Source organism: Lynx canadensis, chromosome A1, assembly GCF_007474595.2.
Source record: "Lynx canadensis isolate LIC74 chromosome A1, mLynCan4.pri.v2, whole genome shotgun sequence".
NCBI classification, from domain to species: domain Eukaryota; kingdom Metazoa; phylum Chordata; class Mammalia; order Carnivora; family Felidae; genus Lynx; species Lynx canadensis.
Window position 1 is genome coordinate 50,963,458 of NC_044303.2, and position 25,244 is coordinate 50,988,701.

General features: G+C 43.9%; 1 long non-coding RNA gene across 2 annotated transcripts in view; it reads right to left on the reverse strand.

The window, feature by feature from the left end:
- LOC116737903 overlaps nucleotides 1-25,244 on the reverse strand; it is a 107,778-nt gene that overhangs the window by 51,082 nt on the left and 31,452 nt on the right. Inside the window, exon 6 of one of the 2 annotated variants that reach the window (XR_004343242.1) lies at nucleotides 6,639-6,867. This is a non-coding gene — a long non-coding RNA (uncharacterized LOC116737903). Of the gene's footprint in view, nucleotides 1-5,782; nucleotides 6,868-25,244 lie in introns of those variants that run through there. The other variant, XR_004343240.1, reaches the window with a different exon arrangement.

Sequence of the window (25,244 nt, forward strand, 5' to 3'; positions counted from 1 at the left end):
TGTGAGGCGATGCATGTTCGCTAAACTTAGTGTGAGTGTCATTTCGCAATATGCACTTCTATCAAATCATTATGTCGATGCATAAAACGAAGACAGTGGTACGTGTCAATTACATCTCAATGAATAAACAAATAAATAAATAGAACTACGCTTAACCAAAATAGGTATTTCAAGAATCTTAACAATAGAAAAATTATAATATGAATAATAATTTTTAAAAAATCAGAAGACAGGGAAAGCTGGAGGACACGTGCTCGTTTTCTAATCTGCAGAGCCTGGAATCCATCAATACGGTCTAAAATTTGACTCTGTAGTTTTAAAAAATGACTACATTCAATTTTTTTTTTTTTTTTTAGCAAGTTTCCCTGAGAGCCAATTTTCCTTACAGTAAACATTTATCTCAGCTCCTGCCCCACTTCCCGTGCCCGCTGTCTCTGACGGTGCGAGAAGCTTGGCAGGCTGCAAGTCGCCCCAGAAGGAGCCCTCAGTGAACGAGGGGCAGGGGCCGGTGGATAATACTGGGCAGAAGGAAGATTCTCAGTTGTGTCCGCAGTCTTTCAGAACCTGCTCGATTTCTCACAGTCCCGGTCCACTCGTTCTGCATGCTTCGTTGGTTTTTCTGCCTCTTTGCCTCCTTTCCCCCACTGTCTCCCCATGCTCCTGGGATCATACCTCAGAAAAACTACTTGTACTCAGGGTGTCTGGGTGGCTCAGTCAGTTAAGTGTCCGACTTCAGCTCAGGTCATGATCTCAAGGTTCAGTTCGTGAGTTTGGACCCCACGTCCGGTCTGGCACTGTTGCTGACAGCTCAGAGCCTGCAGCCTGCTTTGGATTCTGTGTCTCCCTCTCCCTCTGCCCCTTCCCCACTTGTACTCTGTCTCTCTCTCTCTCTCAAAAAAAAAAAAAATAAAATAAAACTTAAAAAAAAAAAAACCTACTTGTACTCAAACCCTTGTCTCAGGTTCAGCTTTTGGGAGAAGCCACCTGCATGGGTCTGCTCAGGTGGCCACAACAAAATAACTACAGACTGGGGTGGCTTCAACAACAGAAATTTACTTTCTCACAGCTCTGGAGGCTAGAAGTCCAAGATCAAGGTGCCATGAGGGTTGGTTGTTGGAAAGGCTTTTTTTCCTGGCTTGAAGATGGCTGCCTTCCTGCTGTGTCCTCACATGGCCTCTGCTCTGTGCACAGGGAGAGAAAGAAATCTTTTGTGTCTCTTCCTCTTCTTAAAAGGACATTAGTCCTATTGGATTAAGGCTTCACCCTTATGACCTTATTCAACTTCCTCACAGACTTCATTTCCAAATATAGTCACATTGAGGGTTAGAGTTTGAATATATGAATTAGGGTTTGGAGAAGGCACAGTTCAATCCCTAACCACATTCTAAGACAGGATCTCACAGGGAGGAGACATGTGCTCCATGCTGCTCCCACAGGAGCTCTCCATCGTAAGTAAAAGAGCTGCTTAACTTGAATTGGTAGAGGGTCAGGTGAGATGTCCCACTGTCTGCCTACAAGGCTCACCCGAGCTTCCTCAGAGATCACCTTCAGGAGCCACAGGTGAAGACTCAGGATGGCAGGGCTCCATGGCTTACAGATCTCCAGCCCTTCTTACCATCTCAGTGAGAGGAGTAGCATCCAAGGAGTGACAATGACAGGAATAACAGGCTATCAATGTACTCTCACCGAAGAGACGAGGTGGCAATTTCTCAAAAGAAAGCCAAGAATAGAAACTTAGGCTTCAATCCAAGCCCCAAATACCCAATAAATGGAGGATATAGTTCAAAAAATCATGGTACCTATATATTCTTTTTCTCCTATGTGACAAAGTCACATTTTCCTCTTTTGCATAACATTAATAAATAAAGACACGTAATTTCGAGGTTATGGTGAATGCATGAGATTGCAGCTATAAATGCTTGGTCCAGTTCCTGAGCTGGGGGCATCACTCAACAAGCATGACTTCTCTTTCCCCTTCCACAAAGATGGGTATCCTTCTCCCCCGCTGCACAGGAAACCGGGACTGGGACTGGTCTCTGGCTTAGCCTGAATATCTCATTCACAGGTATTTTTTGTTGTCACTACCAGTTTTTAAAAACCACCTCCAGGTTCTTGTGTTTCAGATCAAATTTTGTCAAAATGAAAACAAATGAAATGAAAAATGTCCTTTCCCATGGATTTCTTAAACTTTCTGATTTCTACTAAAATGAAATTTGGGATATAAAGCTATCCTTTATCTGATTTGGGGGAGAAATCAAGTCTACTTCAAGTGTGTGACTGCCCTACCTGGGTCCCGGATTGAACCAAGGGCTGTGTCTACTTTCAGACCTTAGGGTGGGGGTGGGTCAGGTAACACCTGTCATCAGAGGAGAGCTCTGCTTCACAGGGAAGATGAAGCACAGAAAGAAGAGAGGCTGACTCCTATTTTAGATGGAACAGAATTATCTCTACTGCTTCTCCTCTAACTTAGTTAATAGGGATCTCTGTTTCTGTAAGTCAATCTCATTTTCTTTCTTTCTTTCTTTCTTTCTTTCTTTCTTTCTTTCTTTCTTTCAGAGAGAGAGAGAGAGTGAGAGAGGGGCACAGGGAGAGGGAGAGAGAGATTCCCAGGCAGGCTCCACACCCAGCTCAGAGCCCAACACGGGGCTCGATCTCATGACCCTGGGATCATGACCTGAGCCAAAATCCAGAGTCAGATGCTTAACTGACTGAGCCACCCAGGCGCCCTAGTCAATCTCATTTCTTAGTTGATCTGTTAGCATCCAAAGAATGTCTACTTTTCCTTTCCTATTTCCATGCTTCAAATTCCCATCCCGCAGTGATTTCTCTCCTCCACCTCCCCATACATCCATGTATTTCTCATACATCGCTCTCACTCTCTGAAGCCCACACTTGCCTTTTCTTTTCTTCCTATCGGCTTTGCTACACCAAAGCCATTCCAGGACTAGGCTGTCTCTGTGATGCCTTAGTGACAATATAGTGAAAATCTCCATGACAGCTGACTCCCTGGATGACACACAGATCTTAACTGATGTTTGGTATTCCGTTCACACTGTGCTTGGGGCCTCACTGAAAGGGTCTCTAGCTTTTAGAAGAGAGTTCTTTGGCAATCTCCACAAACACCTAGAACTTTCACCCTCCTCACTTCTCTAAAATGAGCAAGAGGAAACTCTTGTGATCCTAATGGAAGAATAACTTAGGCCTGCTAACGATAAACAAATGCCCCGCATCGTCTGACTAGACAAAATATGCGACCCTGATTTGCGAGAGTAGCCTGGGTGCTCCTGGCTCCTAGCAGCCCCCTCCCCTGGTGCCTGCTTGCTGACTTCCCTGGCTGTGAACTGGGACCACACCCTCACAGCTCACAGCAAACCGGAAGCAAGGGGAACCACTATGTGAAATGGGGTGAGAGCCCCACGCCACCAGAAAGTTTCAATGCCAGACTGCCAGCTTCGGCCCCGATGACATCCTGTGCTTTTGTCCACTGGGTGACTTGAATTCTCTCCATGTCTAATGGACGGACCACAGATACCATCTGCCCCATGCTCTCACCCAGTGAAAGAATTCTGCATGAACATTCCAGAAGCTTAGTCACCCAACTTCTGCTAGACTATTTCTAGAAGGCCTTGAGGGACAATGGGGACAGAGCCTGCTCCCTTTTTCACATCTCATTTTGATCTCTTCTTCTGCAAGCTGAACAAATAGACATGGGTCTTTCCCTCACTCCAAGGTATACATGTTTTGTGAGTCCTGAACTCCTGGTTGCTCTATTCTTATTACCCTTGGGTTTCAAAGCTAGTTTCAAAACCAAAGGTGTTCACAACTCCAGCTAATCTTATTGATAATATTACCGATACAATATTACAGATACATTATTATTTGTCTCCATAGTGACAGGCAAACTCCAGGGGCTTTACAAGTGATTATTGACTATTCCTCATCACACACTGGGACACACGTTAGCCCCTATTTAGCTTCCACTTTCTGATTTTTCTCAAATAGCTGGGCAGGGACTGAAAAAAAAGTCACACTCATTTTCTTGCAAAATCAAAACACGCCTTAAAAATGTCAGATTTCCCAGGAACTGTGTTTTGTTTTGTTTTGTTTTGTTTTGTTTTAATTTACTATTACACCATTCCTGAAAAAGAATCATCAGCAAGAACTAAGGAGCACTGAAATTTAATTCAACAAGGACTGGAGGGAAATACATGTTAAAATATGTGGAAAAATCTGTGTGACACAATGAGTCAGACACTACCAAGAATCACATTGAGTGGAGTAAACATGGAAACCAAACATTTTTAGAAGTTTGATTCTGTGTCCATGAGCTAAAATGCAGCTACACAAGTTGATCTTAACGAAAGCAGCAGACCTAAGCCCGTGTCCTGCTTCCTATATTAAGTGGGCAAATACTGGACTCTGGGACGTCTTTATACCTTAGAACCACTGCATAGCAGGCTGAGAATGGGAGGGGCGGGGGCGGAGGCAAGAAGGAAGGAAAAATAGGAAGGATTAAAATCAGCAACAGAACTAACCAGACCTGCTTGCCTCATACAAATGGCATTTCTGCCAAGAGAACAGAAAATGATGATAGAGCGTTTCCTTTTCGATAATCCATCTATCAACTGCCTCTGTTGTGTAGCCACTGTAATGATTTATGCTGTAATTAGTAAAACCTTCCCTAGCTATATTCTCTAATGTGAATGCAACAAAGAACATAATGTAAATACCCTAAAATAAGAAGGTTCTATGAGACGTAAGCACACAGCCAAAGTTACCATTGCACACAGAGAAATAAAAAGACAGAAGAACCACTGTTTTCTCACTTCAGAGCGTGCAGGTTTTACACAGGGAGGGAGGGAGAGTGATCTGTGGGTTTGTGCTGTTTTTGTTTTGTTTTGTTTTCCAGAAGATAGCATCTGCTGAGAGCCTTTTAAAAATGGAAAGGAAAGCCAGAGCAGGTTTAGCCCGGACAACATGAAGAGCCGTTTTTCCTGAATCACAAACAGCAGCAGATAAAAAGGAGAAAAGTAACTAAAGGTCATCGCACACTCACGACCTTCTGAGTTTGAGGCTTTCCTTTTTCCTTTGGCCACTACGCCGAGACCCATTTACATGTTGTTTTCTTTGTCGAATCAAGAAAAACAGGCAAGCGAAAAGCGATGATTTTCCAGAAGCCCTGCTTGTTTAGTGTCATGGGAATTTGAGGTTGTTGTCTGGTACATTTGGAATGATCTTTAGGGTAACAGTAAAACCTCTACAGTGTTTACGAATTTTATTTTCTAGTTTGGTGTTTCTACCATCCTCACTCTTCCAGATGACTTTCAGGCACACCTGGCCCCCTTCCCTGCTTACATGGAAGTATAATGTTCTAATGTTCTAATGTTCACTGTCCAGGATGCAGCCTTGCATTAATCTGAGAATCCTATGAGCAGAGAAATTTTAAAACATAAAGGAAGCAGGGTTTTTCTCAAAGTCTTATTAATCATATTTTGAAAGGAGTCACCTGGGTGGCTCAGTCGGTTGTGCATCTGACTTCAGCTCAGGTCATGATCTCAGGGTTCTTGAGATTGAGCTCTGCATCAGGCTCTCTGCTGTCAGCCAGGAGCCCATTTTGGATCCTCTGTCCCCCTCTCTCTCTGCCCCTCCCCCACTCATGCTCGCGCTCTCTCTCTCTCTCTCTCTCTGTCTCAAAAATAAAAAAATAAACATTTTAATTAAAAATTCTATTTTGAAAGGGATAAAAGACTTGGCAAAATTTTCTTATTTTCTGGTCAAGTAAAAGGCAGGTCTTCGAAACATCAGATAAAATGTATTCAATTTACATCTACTGTGTGCCCAGAACTATAACCAGGCACTGTAAGAGAGGTGGCCTTTTAAAACTACAAGACATGGTCTTTGCTCCTACATAGTTAAAAATGTAACTGAAAAAAATTGTAGAATAATGAAAAGGCAGCAGGAAGAAGGGAAGTCTCAGGAGGAATAGAAAGTCCAGCAAGACCTTGAACCATTAGGATTCCTGGACAGCTACAGAGAGGGCTGTGGCCTGGGAACAGCGCGATTAAAAGCCGGAGGGAGGGAACGCTGTGAGTTTTCTGGAGTGCCCGGTAAGGCTAAGAGGAAGCAAGCAGAGATAGACAATTCACATGTTAAAAGACAGCTTCAATTACTTTAATTCCAGGAAGGTGTCATTCTTCTGCTCACTAAGGCATCGGATGCTTTGAATAGATGTTTTATTTTTTTTTTTCTCATTTACCTCAAGTTCTATTTCCTTTAAGGTACAAATTCTTGGGGTGGGGGCGTTGTTTGGTTGGCTGGTTGGGTTTGGGATGGCAAACTGCCTGCAGGACCAGAAGTAGAGCTTCCTCGTAAGCAAAGTGCGACCTCTTTTCCTGCGGAAACCACATGTGAGCAGCACAGGTCCTCACACTGCCCGCCTGCCCACCCTTACTGCCCTGGGGAACCATTATCGGGAGGTGGGGGGAGGGCTAAAACAACGTGAGAGCCAGATGGACTGGGTTTGAATTTTTCCATTTTAGGGATTTGGTGGGGATTTGCTTGTTAGGATTTTATAAAAGGTAATGTTCTATGAATAACTTCAACTCCATTGGAAATGGAAATAGTGCCAAAACCCATACCTGGAGAGAAGGACAATATTTAGTTCATTAAGCTTTGATAACATCCGTGGAACAATCTCCTTTCTTAAGGCAGTTTATCTCTGAGAAGGCATCCTGCTTTTCTGTGTTCAAGTAAGAGCCTGCAGATTATGGCAACACTGTTGCTTCTGTTGTTCGCTTTGAAATTCAAATTCCCTTTCAATTCTCTTCCTTCAGTGGAGCCAATGTTCAGGTACAGCTGTGAAACAACCTGAAGACAAACAAGGGGGAGGGATTTCTAAATGACAATAGATACTATTTACTGTCCTTCTGTGTCAGATCTCTGCAGAGTGCTTTACCTGCATTATCTCATTTAATCCTGCCCACCACCCTAGGAGGTAGACATTACAATCCTCACTTTAACAATGAGGAAACTGACACTTCTGGAGAGGGTGGATGTTTTCCAAAGTCACATTGTAGCAAATGGTGGAGCTAGGATTCAAGGCCTGCCCTAGGCCACCATGCCAATTTCAATATGGAGGGTGGGGGAAGGAAAAGGGAAGAAGGGCCCCAGGGGGTATGAAATTGACACTTAAGGGAGGCGCTGAAAAGGTGACACTGGTGTGAAAACAGGTGGCTGAAGAAGAATTACAATCAGAGTTTACAACTGGTGAGAGATACAGAACAGATGAATGATACCCAGAAAGTTAAATGCTTGGTCTCAGCCAGAAATCATTTGGGCCCCTAAATTCTCTACTCTTATAAATTACCTGAGTGGGATCTGCTCTGCATGGCTACAGATGAGCTGGGGAGAGAGACCTTCTCAGAGAAGCCAAAAGACTAGAAACCGAGGGTGTTGCCCAAGAAGGAGAAATTGTCTCTATTTTTACACGGGGGTGGAGACAACCTCCTATGTGGAAGTAAGATCACTAGAAGAACCAAGGAGCAGACCATCTTCAAAGCACATTAAATATCTGGAATATGTTGTCATTTTTTAGACCATCAGTGTTGAGAAGAAACCATTTAGAAAGATGATAATTTAAATGTAACAGCATGCTTTTTTGGTACATTAAACTGGGATGGTGCTGGGCCAGCATGTGGATTTAGGCAACTCTCCTGAAGTACTTAGGGTCTTTCCTAAAACCCTAAGAAGTATCTTTCACCATCATAGGATGTTCAGGGACATGCAAAAAGGTTCTAGCCACATTTCTGTAAGAAAGGATTTGAACAGTGACAACGATATTCATGTACATTAAAAATGTCTGCTGGAGAAGTCCAGAGAAAAACAGATGCTTTAGAGAAAAGCACTGTAAATGAAAGGCTGGTGTGATGAGCGAGACTTAGCACAAGACCTGACTACCCAAAGGGAAGGTGCCAGCAGGTACAGTGCAAGGCAATAAACTGACACCCACCCTTTAAAACTCAGTCTCTGGGGGCGCCTGGGTGGCTCAGTCGGTTAAGCGTCCGACTTCAGCTCGGGTCATGATCTCACGGTCCGTGAGTTCAAGCCCCGCGTCGAGCTCTGTGCTGACAGCCTGGAGCCTGTTTCAGATTCTGTGTCTCCCTCTCTCTCTGCCCCTCCCCTGTTCATGCTCTGTCTCTGTCTCAAAAATAAATAAACATTAAATAAATAAATAAATAAATAAATAAATAAATAAATAAATAAAATAAAACTCAGTCTCTGGATGGCACGTAAGGCCTTGAACCCAAGCGAAAGGAATTCAGTAAAGAACATCTGGGTATCTCTGTCTCTTGGGATCTAGGACTCAGAATTTCAGCACAATCCATAGTCTTAGATATCTGCTCTCATTACTAATGCCATTCAATCCCCAGGGAAACTTCACATTCTGGCCCTGTCTTTGAAAGACACAACAACTGTATCCAAATGCCATGAAGGTTGTATGGTCTATGCCACTGCCAGTTTCAGTGATTGACAATGCTTCAGAGCACAGGGAGGATTCAAGCAGCCCAAGTATTTAAGTAAGGGAAAAACAAATTAAAAAACGTGTCATAATCCTCTCTGATACTATGAAATAATGGATTCTTGCATAATAAAGCGTATCATTTCCCATTGCTACTAAGCATCCGTTGTCTTCCTTTTCTTCATGTTCCAAATTGAGGTTCTGGAGACACTGGCAAATTAGCACACCACCATTCACAACAGTTGCATGTGGAAGATTAGGGACTTCCTTCCGTATTCAACAGTTCGTGTTACTCTTAAATTATGCATATTTAAGTTTATACTCTTAAGCTATACATAGAGATCCAGACATGACATCCATGAAGCAAAATATCATTTCTCTACGCCCAGCAAGTAGATGGACATTGAACACTAGAAGTAATAATAGTTTTATTTTTATGGTCATATTTAAATGATTTAATTTATATTCAGAAAGTTTTAATACCAGCTCTATTTAAAAGATTCACTGCAATGTATGATAGCCATTAATTCCAATTTGAATTTTATCTCCTAATTTCAGTACATCTTTTTTAATATTTCAGAAAAAAAATTGTCCTTTTGAAAATATGAAAAGAGTTTTTTCAGGGTTTACATTTATTTTCATTTATTTTTTAAATGTGTTCAAATCTTTTACATTGTTAGTAAAACTATATTTTATCTTTTTATACTTTAGATCACCGAGGTTCAAAACAAGCTAAAATCATGATAGAAAATATAAAACAAATTCAGAAACATTAAAAGGCTGAAATTTAAAATAGAAGATTTGTTGTAATAAAGAGACATTTGTTAAAATAAAAGGATAAGAGGGACGCCTGGGTGGCTCAAGTCAGTTAAGCATCCGATTCTCGACTTCGGCTCAGGTCATGATCTCATGGTTTATGAGTTTGAGCCCCAAGTCAAGCTCTGCTCAGACAGTGTGGACTCTGCTTGGGATTCTCCATCTCTCTCTCTCTCTCTCTCTCTCTCTCTCTCTGCCCCTCTCCCACTTGTGCTCATGCCACTCTCTCTCTCTCTTTCTCTCAAAATAAATAAATAAAAACTTTAATATAAAAGGATAAGATACATTTTATATAACATGTTCACTTGATTTATACTCTTAAGTCTTTAGACTTCTATATGTTAGTCTCCATTTTTTTACTCTTCCTCTGGGCCACAAAAATGATGGGAGCAGGACTGCTATGCACCCTAAAAAGGAGAGAAATATATAGAAAGACTTTTTTTTTTAATGTGCAGAGTTGTATTTCTAAGACCCTAAGCCTCTCTGCTGTGCAAATTTTGCCAGAAGAACTTGGTAAAATAATGTAAATAGCTGTATCTCTTGGAGTCTCTCTCATGAGACAGCTCCCACACACCCGCATGGCCAAGAACGGAGGGAGGGGCTCTAGAAGGAAGGGCCTTTTACTGTTGACCAAAGGGTGAGATGAGCAAGCCCCAGGAGTCAGGAGGCAGAATTCCCGGCCATGGCAACTCCAAGGATAAATGCTCCAGCTCATGAGAGGTCAAGGCCAAGCCTTGCATGCCAAGTAGAGACACAGAGGCCACTCTACTGGACCAGAGAGGCCAGGACAGCTGGATTCCCAGCAACAGCTGGGACTGGCAGCAGGCAGAGCACAAGGACAGCAGCCCCCCAGGCAGTGACTGTATTACAAGGGTCCCTCTCCTCCTCTGTCTTCTGGACGATTCCCTGAGCAACACAATAATCATGACACATCAGGGCTTGCCTCTTGAAAGAAGTGGCTGTTAATCCATAGCACCAGAGGATTACTACCAGGAAAGTCACTTGGGTCAGGTGACTCCCATAAGCTGGTGAAATCTAGGAAATATTCAGATTCTATAGACACAGATGAAACTATTTTACATTAAATGTTATTAATATATCACAATATCCCAAGGCTGGTCCTCAAGTAATGTAAAACTTAAAAATAAAGACATTATTAAGCAAGATTAATCCAAAAAAATTTTTTCCTGAATAAAATAAAATACTATTTTGAGATACATAGTTAAAAATCTGGGCTTTTCAACTTTTTAAAATATATTTTATTAAGAAATCAAAAAGTCTCCAAAGACAATTTGGTTGGTTAGGTTTTTTAAGACATGACAGATATGTTTTACTCTTTTAGGCTGTAAACATCACAGGCACTACTTAACCAAAAGGAATAAACACACTTGAGAGAGATGCTGCATGCTCTAAATCAAACACAGCAAAGAAAAAGCAATGGAAAAGGATCCTTCCCCAGAGAACCATAAAATGTGTTATGCCTTGTCGGGGCAGGGGCTGGGGGTGGGGGTGATTCTATTCTTTTGCACCAATCCCTTAAAAATAAACTGGGAACTTCTCTCTCTGCCTGGGATTTTTGCCTCTGGGAGACAATTCCAGTTGAGAACTTGTGTCCAGTCATGAATGAAAGTGTGAGAACTTTCTAGAATAATATGTTCTGTCATTTCCATTTCACAAAGAAGCTTTAACTCCCTCAGCCACATTTAGGTCTGTCCAGTGACGCTGGAGGTCCATGAAGGAGGTGGCTTTTCCCAGATGGGTCCACCCTAAGCACATGAAGGGAACTGAAATAGACACAATCAGTGGAACTGTCTGCATGGTTACTATTTCTCCCCTGTTACAAAGGAATATTTTCGTCAGATCATTTAAATAGGCATAATATTTATCACACATGTTAGCTCTCCGAGAACATTTTAAAAGGACTCTTCCAACTGACCTCCTTTAAACAATGATGCCTCTCTACCTAATCCTTAAGAGACAGAAAACAGAGATTCAGAGACATTGCCATATACTCAGGGTAGGCTAATAAATCCCAGTCTGCAAATACAAACAAGCCATCTGTCACCCGTGAGAGCTGGAAGCCAAAGGGACGTGAGCTATCACAATCCACTGACGTTGAAGTCCAAACCACAAGGCAGCCTGAGTAAATTGGGGACTCAAGGCCACCCTGGAAGGGCAGCCACACTTGAAGCCCAGGTGACATTTCCTCCAACAGCGTCGGAAACACACGCTGAAGTCTCCACTGAGGATCCAGTAGGGTTCTGTATTAGGGCTCTCCAGAGAAACGAAACCAACAGCTACACACACACGCGCACACACACGCACACACAGAGCAATTCATTTTAAGTCATTGGCTCAAGTGATGGTAGGAACTGGCAAGTCCAGGACGGACTGGGAAGTTCCAGCAGGAGTTGATATTGCAGTCTCGAGGTCACAGACAGACTGCCAGCAGAATTCCTTTCTCTTCCAGGACCTCGGTGCTTTCTCAAAAGCCCTTCAATTAATTGAACGAGGCCCACCCATATCGTGGAGGTTAATCTGCCTTACTCTAAGTGCACTGATCGAAATGTTAATCACATCTAAAGGATACTTTCACAGCCAGTATTTAGACTCGTGTTTGGCCAAACAACTGGGCCCCATGTAGGCAGGTTGACACACAAAATTAAACTCCACAGGTTCCAGCAAGCCTGGGCTCCCCGCCAAGATGCTCCAAGCTCTGCAACCCATTTGCCAGGTCACTTAGCAAGGGAGCTAATCCATCCTGCACAAGGACAAAGTCACCCCCCACACCCCCTGGCACCATCCCAAACACAGGCAAGGATCCCAGAGCCCCAGACAGTGCTCAGCCACCTCAAATCCCAAGGGTAGGTTTCTCCTCCTCAGAGCACAACACCCTGTCTGAACATGGAAAATGGGGTTCTTCTATCCCGTACCCATGCACGGACCCCAACAGGAGACTCTCCCTTCACAACTGCCTGGAACAAGAGTTGAACTGAACAATCAATGCAGTCACACAATCTACCCATCACTTTTAGTCTCTCAAACGTCCAAACAAGACAGTCTTAAATATTTATAAAGCACTCAGATCCCTGGATTGCTTAAAAACTGAGCACTTTCAGCATCCCAACACTTACACATACTAGCAAATATGCTCACTTACTCTCTAAGCCTACTCTAAGTTTTAGAAGTCAAGCCTTTCCCTACTGTTTTTGATAACAGAAATTATAGCAGAGTGAAAACACTGATAGAAGAAGATCCATCTCAGGCTAAGAAGCCACCGTGTGAAACGGGTCCAGGCAGCCACAGGGCTCATCAGGAGGCAGAGAACAAAAAACAAAACAAGAGGGAAAGCACAGAGCTCTCATCGCCTTAGAGCCGGAATCACTTTCACACACACAGGCTTCATGAAGAGTTCTGGAGGCTAAGGGAGAGCAATGTTGGTCAGCAGAGTGAAAAAAAATATGAACAGCATCACCACAAGGGATTACATTTTCCAAATTCTTAGTCATTCTCCAGCAAGACAACTGCAAGCCACTGTAGCATCATCATATGAGTTACTGCAGATCCTGGTAGCACGAGAGAAATTAAATTAGTCCCTCCATTCTTAGCACAATAGATTATTCACAGGGTAATGGACAGTTGCATCACCCAAGGAGCCTTGTTTTAAACAGGGAAGTGGCCATCATTTCTGCTTCTTGCTGTCTCTCCCCTAAGAGGGAAGCTGAACAGCAGGAACAGCCAATGCTGTGTACCTTGTTATCATCATCGGTAACTAACGTCTACCGAGCATTAAGGGGACGCTAAGTGCCTAGCAGAGACTAACGCGGCCAAGAGGGCCCTCGGCCTAATTTTGGCCCCCAAACATCAGCAAAGACCAACCACCAAACTCCATAGCAAAAGGATACAGCAGACTTGCCTCATCAAACCGAAAACTGCCTGATTACACAACAGGAAAAAGAAGTGGCCAGAAAAGAACTTGAAAGAGGAAAGCTGATTTTTAGAAATGTGTCATTTCTTTCCTTTACCCATTGACCTCTGCTGTAGGACGTTTTTAACAAAGGGATAATTATTTACAAAAATGGCCCAAGGCATGCTAGCGAAAAGACCTGAAAATTATTAAAGATTCCTTGCGGGACAGAGGAGGTTTTGATTTCTGACGAAGGAAAAAGTTCTTCATCGTTCAAGTTGTAGTTAGAGTCCCTCGTAAAACCGAAAACTTCTAATAACCCTGTTGCCACATCTTGAATTTGACAAACAAAGGAAATTTCCTTAAAACAAACAGGAAATCCGCATTCCTGTTTTATAGTGGATCATTTTGGCCTGAGTCAAATCCCTTTTATACTAACCATGTGACTTTAAACAACTCACTTAACTTTTGTGTCTCAGTTTCCTCATTTGTAACATGGAGATAACAATGAAACCAGACTCGAAGTGTTACTGGGAGGGTTGCATGAAATCACACAACTGCCTAGCCCAGAACCTGGCACGTAGTAGGTACTCAGTGAATGTTAACCATAATTGTATCGGAAAAGAGCGCTTTTTGCAAGCTGTCAGGTACGACACAAACGCGGGTTACCTTCCATGGCATGAACGGTCACAGAATCAGCTTGTAACTGCTTCCAAATTACATGTTTCCCTTCTGTAAACAGACCCACAGGATGTCCCATCGTGGTGAGTTTCCTGTCTGGCCAGAGGAGGCTGAAGTAACAAGGGGGCAAGGGGGCGCCCTCCAAAGCCGGGGAGGAAGGTGAGGCAAGAGTGCAGCTTCCAAACTCCCTGCATCATTGTAAATGAGTTGAAGGCCCGTAACCCCTGTAAAGTCATTCTGTCCTGGCTGAATGACATTGCTGGTACAGCTGGAAGTTTCATCTTGCACTGGTTATTAACCCTTAAAGTTTTCAGCCGGTCAACTGACAGAGAGGATAACTTGGCTGGTAGCATTAGGTACTTGGGAGCCTACCATGGAACAGCAAGAATGATGGACTCAACGTTCAGCCATCTTTCCCCTTTCTCCCCTCAATACACACACTCTGCTCAAGGCTGTCAGTCCTATACACAGGGAGGCAGCCTGCTGTGATAGTGAAGGGAAGGCCCACGGCCAGACTACACGGATTCAAATGCTGTGTGACTTTGAGAAAGTTACCTCACTTCTCTGAACCACGGGTATAAGCAAATCATGGAAATGCTTATACCAGAGGGTTGTTGTGACGATTAAATGTGATAATATATTTTTTAAAATGTAGGTGATCAATAAACATTGGCTATTAGAATCACCATCCTCATCACCACCATCTTCATCATCATCTGCATGGTTATTACACACGTTCCTCCCTCCTGTCATGGCATCCACCCGCAAGTCTGACAGTCCAGCATCCTCTCTGCAAAACTACCAAATCTTCCGTGGCAACCAGTAACACTAAGTAACGACAGAATAGGAGGCCAGGTGCAGACGGGTCACAAATGCACGACACCAGAGGCCTGGATTAGGACAGGTCACATGCATGCAAAAGGCCCAGCACTTGGGCATCCATGGGGAATGAAATACCATAGCCTTCGAGGCACTAAGGTTTAACACACAGCACAAGAGGACATTCCTTGGGAATGACTAATCTGAGCCTGTTTCACAGATGAGCAGAGTAGGATGCAGAGGTAAAGGACCTGCCCAATGGGTGTGCATCGGAGACAGGAACCCAAGCCTCCCGAGGTCTGTCTAGTCCAGGGCTCTTCCATCACTCCCCACCAGCTTACTGACAAGTTGTACAAACTCTGATCCAGGTTTAGGCAGCCGAGAAAGGCAGGTTCAGTGCTGAGCCTCACCCCCTGGGGACTCTCGAAGCTACATCTACCAGTAAGCTGACTTTCTTCCCCTCCCTCCCTGTTTCAGGTCAGTTCCGCTTTCCCTCAGAGGTCCCAGACAGCCTTGCAACAAGATGCAGCTGGAACACAGCTTTTGCAATAAAACGCGGGGCCGAGGTCAGAACCTACTCCCACCCGTCTCTTCTCGTCCTTACTCACCCACGGTTCCTCTCCACTCTGGTCCTCACACTGGGGCCTTTTGACCACAAGCCCTACAGACTCTCCCAGGGAGCCCTTATTTCCCTGCTTCTGTCCCCTTCTGCCCCATCATCTTTGTTCTCACCTTCTGCACGAATGCCTTTCTAACCCCCACCCCAGGCTCGCCACTTGGGTATCCCTCCCTTTTCCGGTAAATCTCAATACCAGCATCCTGAGCTCAGCCTCCTTCTGAATCACTTCCACCCACTGCCCAGATGGGATTCAAGTACCTCCCTTGCTGGTTCCCAAATGTGTATTTCCAGCCTTGCTTTTTTGCACTCGCCACGCTTTTCACATTTCTGCTAGCACAGTACCTACAGCTCTTTGAGGGCAGTGACCATCTGCTGTCACATCCCTGGGACATAGCACGGTGCCTGGATTCTCAATAAATATTTGTTTGAGTGAATGTGACACAAGTAAAAATATCTCGACTCTTTCATTTAGCTAAAACGGCCATTGTTTGCATGTTAGTGGCTTAAACCCCTTTCATGTTCCTTCACTGATGAAATATGCAACTGTTCTTTTTCCTGTTCGCCTATGATTTCCATACCTCCCCTCATGAGGCATGGTCTCTTCTCCCTTTTTCTCTCCTCCAAAATCCATGATTTCAAAATTAACCTCTCAGCTCAAAGAATAAAGAGAGACACAAGGTCACAAGTGTTGCAGGATGTAGAATCTTTGACTACACGGGAAGTACAGCCCTTGCGACGACAGATACACGGCAATAATGGTAGAAGGATCTCACTGCATACAGCGTCCGCGCTGTGGCTGAACAAAGGTGCGCTTGAAAGCCCCACGGCCACACTCAGGATCCCCCGCCCTAATAGGCACTCCGTGCTGCCCAAGAAGCATGCAAGTCTCCTCTGGGGCGTCCCTCCTGGCTCTCCTTCCCACTTTCCCCTTTTTCCTCAAACGTCCAGCCCCACCTACCCACTCTCACCCTCAGCTGCTGTGGCCTTGCCTACTCTTCCACTGGAAAGACAGGGTCCACCGCAAGAGAACTCCTGAGAGCTCGCACCTCCGCACGCTGCCCCGCCTATCTACGTCTGTACCCTCGAACCCTCCTTCTCTCCCGAGAAAGGCCAGGGCTTCCACCTGCGCACTAGATCCCAGGCTTTCCTGCCTCTTCTCGGGCATTTCTTCAGCCGTTCTTTCCTCTCTCGTGCAGCATCCATTTTTCCTTCTTAAACTAGATGCCTCCGTCAGACACGACATACCCTTTCCTTCCCATCTTAAAAAAGGAAAAAATTAGGGGCGCCTGGGTGGCGCAGTCGGTTGGGCGTCCGACTTCAGCCAGGTCACGATCTCGCGGTCCGGGAGTTCGAGCCCCGCGTCGGGCTCTGGGCTGATGGCTCAGAGCCTGGAGCCTGTTTCCGATTCTGTGTCTCCCTCTCTCTCTCTGCCCCTCCCCCGTTCATGCTCTGTCTCTCTCTGTCCCAAAAATAAATAAACGTTGAAAAAAAAAAAAATTTAAAAACCCAGACCTCTCCCTAGTTACTTCCACATTTTCTCCTTCCCTTTCTAGCAAAGTTTCCCCAGAAGTTTTCAGGAGCGGTGAACTTAACCCTTTGCGTCGTGACTTGAATCTGTGCCACTCATACTTTTACCCTCAAAGCTCCATCAAGGTCCCCGATGCCTGCCACATTGCTAAAACTATGGTTTTGTCTTTGTCGCATTGACATTTCAGCAGTTTTTGTGACAGGCTTTAACTATCTTTTTTTAACTCCTCCTCACTGGCTCTTCTCCAGTTTTTCTCCTACTTGTCCGGACAGTCCATTCTGATCTTCCTTCCTGGTTGCCCTTCATCTCCCAAATCTCTAAATGTTGGAGTATCCCAAGCTCGGCCCTAAATTCTCCGTACTCACTCCCTTGGTAATCTCATCTGGATTTGTATTTCGAAATACCATTTCTGTGCTAATGATTTCCAAAGATGTCAAATAGGCATCTTAAATTTATCATGACTAAAACTAAACTCTTGATACATAACCCCAAATTAGCCCCTTTACGGTTAATTGCGACTGAATTCTTCAGTTGCTGAGGCCAAAACTCTTGGAGTAATCTTTAGATCCTTTTTCCATTTACCCTACATCAGCTTGGTCAGCAAACTCTGTTGACTCTGCTTATTTTTTGCCTTCATCAGCATCTTCTATTATTATTAAAGGGCTCTACGCCTCACACAACTTCGGAAATTGAAAAGGAACCACGAATGCTATCAAGAATGCCAAAGAAAGCAGAAGACCCCACGAAAGAACAACTCTGCCTGACCCTCAGAACCCTCTTCATTCCCTGCCTCCCCTGATGGTTCTCCCCACATCTGCTAATAATATTGCTTAACTTTTTGTTCTGAAGAAATTATACATTCACAGGAAGTTGCAAAGACAGTACAGAGATCCCGCGTGCCCTTCACCCAGTTTGCGTTGAGGTTGCATCTTACGGATGACTATAGCACAACATCAAAACCAGGAAACCAACGTTGGGGTACATGTACCATGCCAGTTAGTAAAAAATGTGGGTTTCTATAAGCACCACTGCAAGCGAGACACAGAGCTAGTCTATTGTCACAAAGGACTTCCCCATGCCACCACTTTATAATCACATCCACCTCCCCCCATGCCTCCCCCCTGCAGAGTACTAATCTGTTTTCCATCCCTTTAATTGTGTCATTTTGATAAAGTCGTGTAAATGGAGCCACACAACATGTGATCCTTTGAGACTGGCTGTTTTTCACTCAGCGATACCCATGAAGTCCTTAGAAGTTATTGTATGTATCAGGGCGCCTGGGTGGCTCAGTCAGTTGAGCGTCCGACTTCTGCTCAGGTCATGATCTCATGGTTCATGGGTTCAAGCCCTGCATTGGGCTCTGTGCTGACAACTCAGAGCCTGAAGCCTGCTTCAGATTCTGTGTCTCCCTCTCTTTCTGCCCCTCCCCTGCTTGCTCTCTGTCTGTCTCTCTCTCTCTCTCCCTGTCAAAAGTAAATAAACATTAAAAGAGTTTAAGAAATTATTGTATGTATCACTAATTTCTTCCTTTTCAATTGCTGAATAGTATTCTATGGTATGGATGTCCCACAGTTGTTTAACCATGTACTTATTGAAGGACCTTTTGGTGGCTTCCGGTTTTTCACTATTTTTTTTAATTTTTTTTTTTCAACGTTTTTATTTATTTTTGGGACAGAGAGAGACAGAGCATGAACAGAGGAGGGGCAGAGAGAGAGGGAGACACAGAATCGGAAACAGGCTCCAGGCTCCGAGCCATCAGCCCAGAGCCTGACGCGGGGCTCGAACTCACGGACCACGAGATCGTGACCTGGCTGAAGTCGGACGCTTAACCGACTGCGCCACCCAGGCGCCCCCCGGTTTTTCACTATTACATAGGAAAATGCTATGAATAACCCTGTATGGGTTTTTGTGTAAACATAAGTATTCATTTCTCCGAGATAACTGCCCAGGAGTGCAATTGCTAGGCTGCATGATAAGTGTATATTTAGGGTTTTGTGTTTGTTTGTTGTTTGGGGGGGTGGTTGTTTTTGTTTTTGTTTTTTAGAAACCGCCAAACCACTTTTCAGAGCGACTGTATGTACCATTTTTACATTCTGGGATATTTCCAGAATCCAACCACTTCTCACCACCAGGCCAGAATCCCGATCCAAGTCATAGTCCCCGGATCATGTTAGGAGTGCCCTAACTGTCCTCTCTACTTTGACCTGTGTTGTCTCCCTACCCCTTCTGTCTATTTTCACTCAGCTGCATGAGCGATCCCAGGAAGGTGAAAATCAGGCTCTGTACTCCTCTGTCTGAGACCAAGCACTAGCTTCCCATGCCACCCTGAGTAAAGTCAAATTCCTTACCATGATATCCTTTGGTTTTCCCTGTTCTCTGACTCTATTCCCCCGTCACTCCCCATCACTCACTCCCCTGCAGCTATGACAATGGCACTCCTGTTCTGCCTACATGTGCCACACACTCTCTTGTCAGCACAGAGCCCAATCTGCTGTTTCCTGTTCCTGAAAGGCTCTTCCACACAGCTCATTCCCAAACTCCTCCAAGTCTTTGTTCAAGCACCCCTCTCAGTTATGCTTTCCTAGCCATTCTACCTCCCTACCAGCCTTCTGTGCATTATCACCGCATACGTAACTGACCTTGGCTATTCTCTCTCACCCTTCCCTAGAATGCAAGCACCTTGAAGGCAAGGATTTGACACTGCTGAATTCCCAGTGTCCGAAATGATTCCTGGCACATAATAGATGCTTAATAAATATGTTGTAAGTGGATGGATAGATGAGTAAACAATCACTGACTAGAAAAATATGATTGCCAGCATTTCATGTTTGTTCTCAATGTCCCTGTGTACCATGCCATTCAGAGCACATTGAAATGGAGGTGAAAACTGGGGCATCTGGGTGACTCAGTCTGCTGAGCACCGACTCTTGGTTTTGGCTCCAGTCATGATCTCTTGGTTCATGAGTTTAATCCTTGCATGGGGCTCTGAGCTGGTGATGCAGAGCTTGCTTGGGATTCTCTCTCTCTCCCTCTCTCTCTGCCCCTCCCCTTTTTCCTCCCTCCCTCTCTCTCTATCTCAAAATAAATAAATAAACTTTAAAAAAATTTTTTAAAAATGCACCAAGAGCATTTACAGATATTTCCAGAAAATAGTAACAAATACATATTGGTAAATGGATACATCAACAGTGCCTGGGGATACCTGGCTAGATTCCTTGCATTTCTGCATCTCTAGAACAAAACTCTGGAACAAAACTCTGAAGTGTCACATCAGAACACACAGCTCAGGAAGCCGCAAACCCATTCCCTGATAACCTAGAGAACAAGGCACATACAATTCACTTCCACCCTTTGGTTGTCAATCCAAACCCAAGGACAGAATCTTTCATTCCTATGATGATTGTTTCTCAAAGCCTAAAAGAATGAAATGTCACCTCATTACCCACTGTATTACACTTTGAACTAACATTATGCTTAGTAAGGGAGAATTTAACCAAAACAACAGGCAAAGAGTTCGCAGCAGGTGTAAGAAAGTTCAAAGCCAATAAGGAGAGCTTGTTAATAGGCTGACAGGTACCATTAAAAGGCATGGATGTGCTAGAAAATAATCTAAATAGGCTAATTTATACTTTGCTTACTGATGTCAATTGTTATTTTTTTTTTTTTTGAGTGCTTGCTATGGAAATAGCCATATTATTATATGCCGAGGTCATATTAATTCAACCAATCCCCCTGGATACTATGAGGAGGTAGACACTGTAATGGGTTCCAGATTACAGAGAGCTCTAGCAACATGTCCAAAGACACACTGCCAACGAATGAGGCCCCGAGCCTCCCAAGCCCCGGCAGCCTGGCTCTGGATTGTGTTCTGCACTTTGGCTTTTCATCTTGTGTTAACATCTGAGCTAAAATATGTTACCCTCAGCATCTTGTTAAAAATTTAAGACCATCCAAGAGGTAAAGGAAGAGAGAACTTAAGAGCTGAACTAAGTAACCTACAAAGTGGTAAAGATGGTTTCCCACTCAGGGGCCTGACCCTTTTTTTTTTTTTTTTAACGTTTATTTATTTTTGAGAGAGACAGAGACAGAGAGCGAGCAGGGGAGGGACAGGAGAGAGAGGGGAACACAGAATCTGAGGCAGGCTCCAGGCTCTGAGCCATCAGCACAGAGCCCGATGCGGGGCTCGAGCTCACAACTGCGAGATCATGACCTGAGCCGAAGTCAGACACTTAACCAACTCAGGGGCCTGACTCTTAAAGCCCATTTACTGGCCTCTTTGGCCTCTCCTTCTACCTTTCCTACACCATCCCCGGGGAGGGAAGGGTGCTATCCACCGGCTGCCCACCCTCATTGCCTTCTCCCCACCCTGCAAGGCCCCCCCCCCATACACTACCTAGCTTCCTTTTCCTCCTTCCTTCAAAACACCTTTCCTTCAGTCATGTAGGAAAAGAAACAGATTCATCTATTGAGACTTTCCCTTCAACACAGGCTATTACTTACCTCAAATGAAGTTTTTATCTGTCAGTCTTCAGATGCCAAGATACGAATCTCAGAGAGCATCACGGAAATATTTTTGACTGGGATAGGGGTGAGAGGTCTCTTTCTGGTGGACCACAAATCACATCCTCTGAACACTTGTCTTTGTCTACATGCAAAGCTGGCAAAACCATAGTAGGCCACACCGCCTGTGTGATCTCTGACAAGTCCTGTCATCTCTCTGTACCTCAGTTTCCTACACACAAAAGAAGATAAAAACAGAGCTATGTCGTGGGGGTGTGGGAGGCTTCACTGACCTGCATACAGATAATACTGCTCAGAAAGTTCTTGGCACAAAATGAGCGCTATGTAAATGTTTATTATCATTACCACTCTTATTAAATGCCCTGTGCACTGTCCTGGTGTGGAGTAAGGAGGCTTTCTCCCCTCCTCCATTCCCAAACTCCTCTCGTCTAAAAAACACTTCCTGCCACTGGTTTGCAAGAAAGCTTGTTTTCTGCCTCTTGGAGTGGAGAATTGGGTTGACTTAATATTCCTTGCTATTCATACGGTGTGTTTCTTCCTTTAAAGCCCTCTTTGCTACCAACACTACTGTGCATGAGACTACACAAAGAAAGATTCTTGAAAAGGAAGGTTTTGAAAGAAATGTTTTGGGCCTCGTTTTCAGGAATGGCCAAGCTGGTTGAAGTCTGCTTATTGTGAGAAATGTGACACAACCTACCACAAAACAAAAATTTCCACAGTACAAGGAAATGTACTTGGTTCAAATGCAAAAAAAAAAAAAAAAAAAAAAAAGAAAAAAAGGCTATTTTAGATTTATCAGCACTTGAGAGTAAATTTGCATTATTCTGAATGCTTTGCATGCTGCTCCTTAGGCTTCTTTTAAAAGAAATTTAAGAGAAGGAAAAGAAAAAAGAACAGTGCAATAAAAAAAAGGGGGGCCTCCTTTGCTTATATAACTCCCGCTATGGAGGCTTAGCGAAAATCAACTGCTAAGCAATGTTATCCCATCTCATTGCACAATCCACTGATAATCTTCACCTCACTTGATGGAAACTTCTATGCTTCCTCCTACTTTTTCATGGGACTGTTCATCTTCCTCATTCAGAATCTATTTCTCAAACCATGAATTTTAAATTATTCTCATTTAACTCTTGCCTCACTCTGTACTCCGAGAAAAGCTCTGAGACTTATAGACAAGAAACACATCCCGTTCTCTATTCCCTTCTCGAATATACGCTTCCATAAGTCACTGCAGTAACTCCCACACTGTAATACGTGTAGCAACTTCGCGTGAAAGGATTTGCTCAGGAAATTATGAAAGAAGCCAGATAAAAGGTTAAATATCTGCATGGTTGGGGATGAAGAGGTTTTCCTAAACAAGGTATCCTACGACACCTTGCTTCCTGTGAGCTTGAGGACAAGAACTCCTGCTCTCCGAGCAGAGGGATCAGTACCTGGCCAACAGTGACTCCAACTTGCACCAGTATGATTAAAAGATCAGCTTTTGTTCCTCCACACCTTTCTGCTCCTTTGTCTGGCCTGTACTTGACATAAAGACACTAGACTAAGTACTGTTGGAGCCCTGTGATTCTGCCCCACAAGTAAGACATGCTTAGCTGATGGCCCCATCTCAAATGATAAGTCAGTACGGTCTGATCGGAGCCACCACCTCCTCCTTGGCAATGGCTCTCCCACATACCCTTGGTTGTTCCTTCTGTCTGCTTCAGTAGACTGCCCTCCTTCAGCCAACAAAGCACCAATTGCTTTGACATCTTGTTATCACACATCCTGTTCACAAGCACAGAGAAGAGGACCTGGGTCCAAATAAGCAGAGTGCTGTTGCATTCTCTTCATTAGATTGAGTGATTAAGTTACCTAATTAGGTGTCCTTAAGTCCATGGTGGCCAGATCTGCACAGTTGAGCAGGATTTGTGTTGCTGGTTGAATCCAGAGAAAACATATGCTAATTTTGAGTGTTGCATTTATTTTATCCCTGTAGTTCTCCTTGGTTCCAAGAGCTCTCTTTGAAGTCAGCACACTGGTGTTGATCATTAGTGCACTGTTTTAATAACATCGGAGTCATTAACCTGCCTATTTGTCAATTAATGTCACTCAGTTCCATGGCACAGACTGCACTAGTTCTAGTCAATTGTCTCAGAAATAACAATAGGTTACCAAAAAGACCAACTTAAGAAAAAGTGGCTAGATCAGCATAAATCCACCATCCCAAGAGATAAAACAGTTCAAAGACACCGTCCTCCAAAAAAAGGGGGGGGGAGGGTCATTTTTCTCGTGTAAGCAGTTGCATTGCATATAGAAGTGTTCCTTCAGAGTGCCGCTCACTCAGTATTTATAGGAAGCCATAGACCAGCACCTGTACTAACACCTAGTATGTGTAATTAAATACTACAGTGTCAAAAGTGCAGAGTCTAATGGTCACACAAGTACTGACATCACTATAACCAAAGCAGCTGTGGATTTTGTCTATGGTCTTGAAGCATAAAATGCAATGAAACTGGCTGTGCCCCCAGAATAATTGTGACAAAGGTTAGCATACCATCAGAATCTATTATGTTAATAAACTAGGTATAAAGACTCTTCACCAATATAGATCATATTTGACATGAAAATATAGAGCCTGAAGTTGATAGTCCTCATATCAAAATGGCCATAAGCGTGGATATGCTGGCCCAAGTGCATGGCCCATCCTGTCCCAGAGGCAGATATATCCATATCGTGAAGATGAATCAATCAAGGTCCCTCTGCCAAACGCCATGGATTACTCAAATCCTGCAACCAAATTCCCTGGTTCTAAGAATCTTTGTACCTTGCCTATAGTTGTGAGATTCACTTGCTGCTGATACCGGCACTCATTTATTAACTGAATTCAATAAATAGGCCTTAACTATCTAGTTCAAATTGGGAACCCAGTATCCTCCTGAAGCTTAAATTTTAGACAGCCATTGGTCAAAGAATTATATAAACACATATGAAATCCCACTTGTGATAAATGCTATGAATGAAAGGTATATAGTCCTAAAAGAGCAGAAAATAATCTGAAAATAACAGTATCGTTATTACAGTCATCAGGTAGAAATCAATCTAACACATAAGTTTCAGAATCCTTGTGGGGATTAAATTTGATATATACAAAAACATATTTTTAACCTCCACATACTTAGATAAAACTAAGGATCATTTTACTATCAGCTAAGCTAGGTCGCAGAATAAGTAATAAATGAAATCTTGGTAACTAAATACATCAAAGATTCTCACTAAAGGCAAAAGCACCAGCAGGTGTGGCAGCCCTCCAGTGCAGCTCCCTCCAAGCAGTGATTCATCTTAGAATCCAGAGCATCTCAAGGTGTGGCTCCTAGATCACTATGGCAACAAAGTCCCATAAGGGTGAGGGACTTCAGAGTCTCGCATTGGCTCTCCTATGCGCCACCATAAGGGCGCTAACAAATGTGGGGTGACGTGGATGTTCAGTAAATACTTCTGCCATGAGAGGGAGAAGCATGGCTCTTGAATGTGCGATCTAACTTTTTTGAGACCATTTCCCACCGACCAAGTGGAAAGGGTCATTCGAGCTATCTCAAAAAGTTAAGAGGATTCATGTGAAGCCCTTATTTGCTGCAAGGAGCCATAGAAAAGGCTGTGACTGCTATTTTTACCACAACCACCAATGATACCAACACCAAAGAGAAGAATAAAAATTGAATTGAAGCGTGACAGCCTGGACTAGTTTCTGCCAGTGGAACAGGCCAGCCGTTCTGGCTGGGCGCCTAGGAATGCGCAGCACCCTGGCAACCGTGTCCCTTGGGGACACAGTAGGGTAGCTAGAAACAGCACCCGA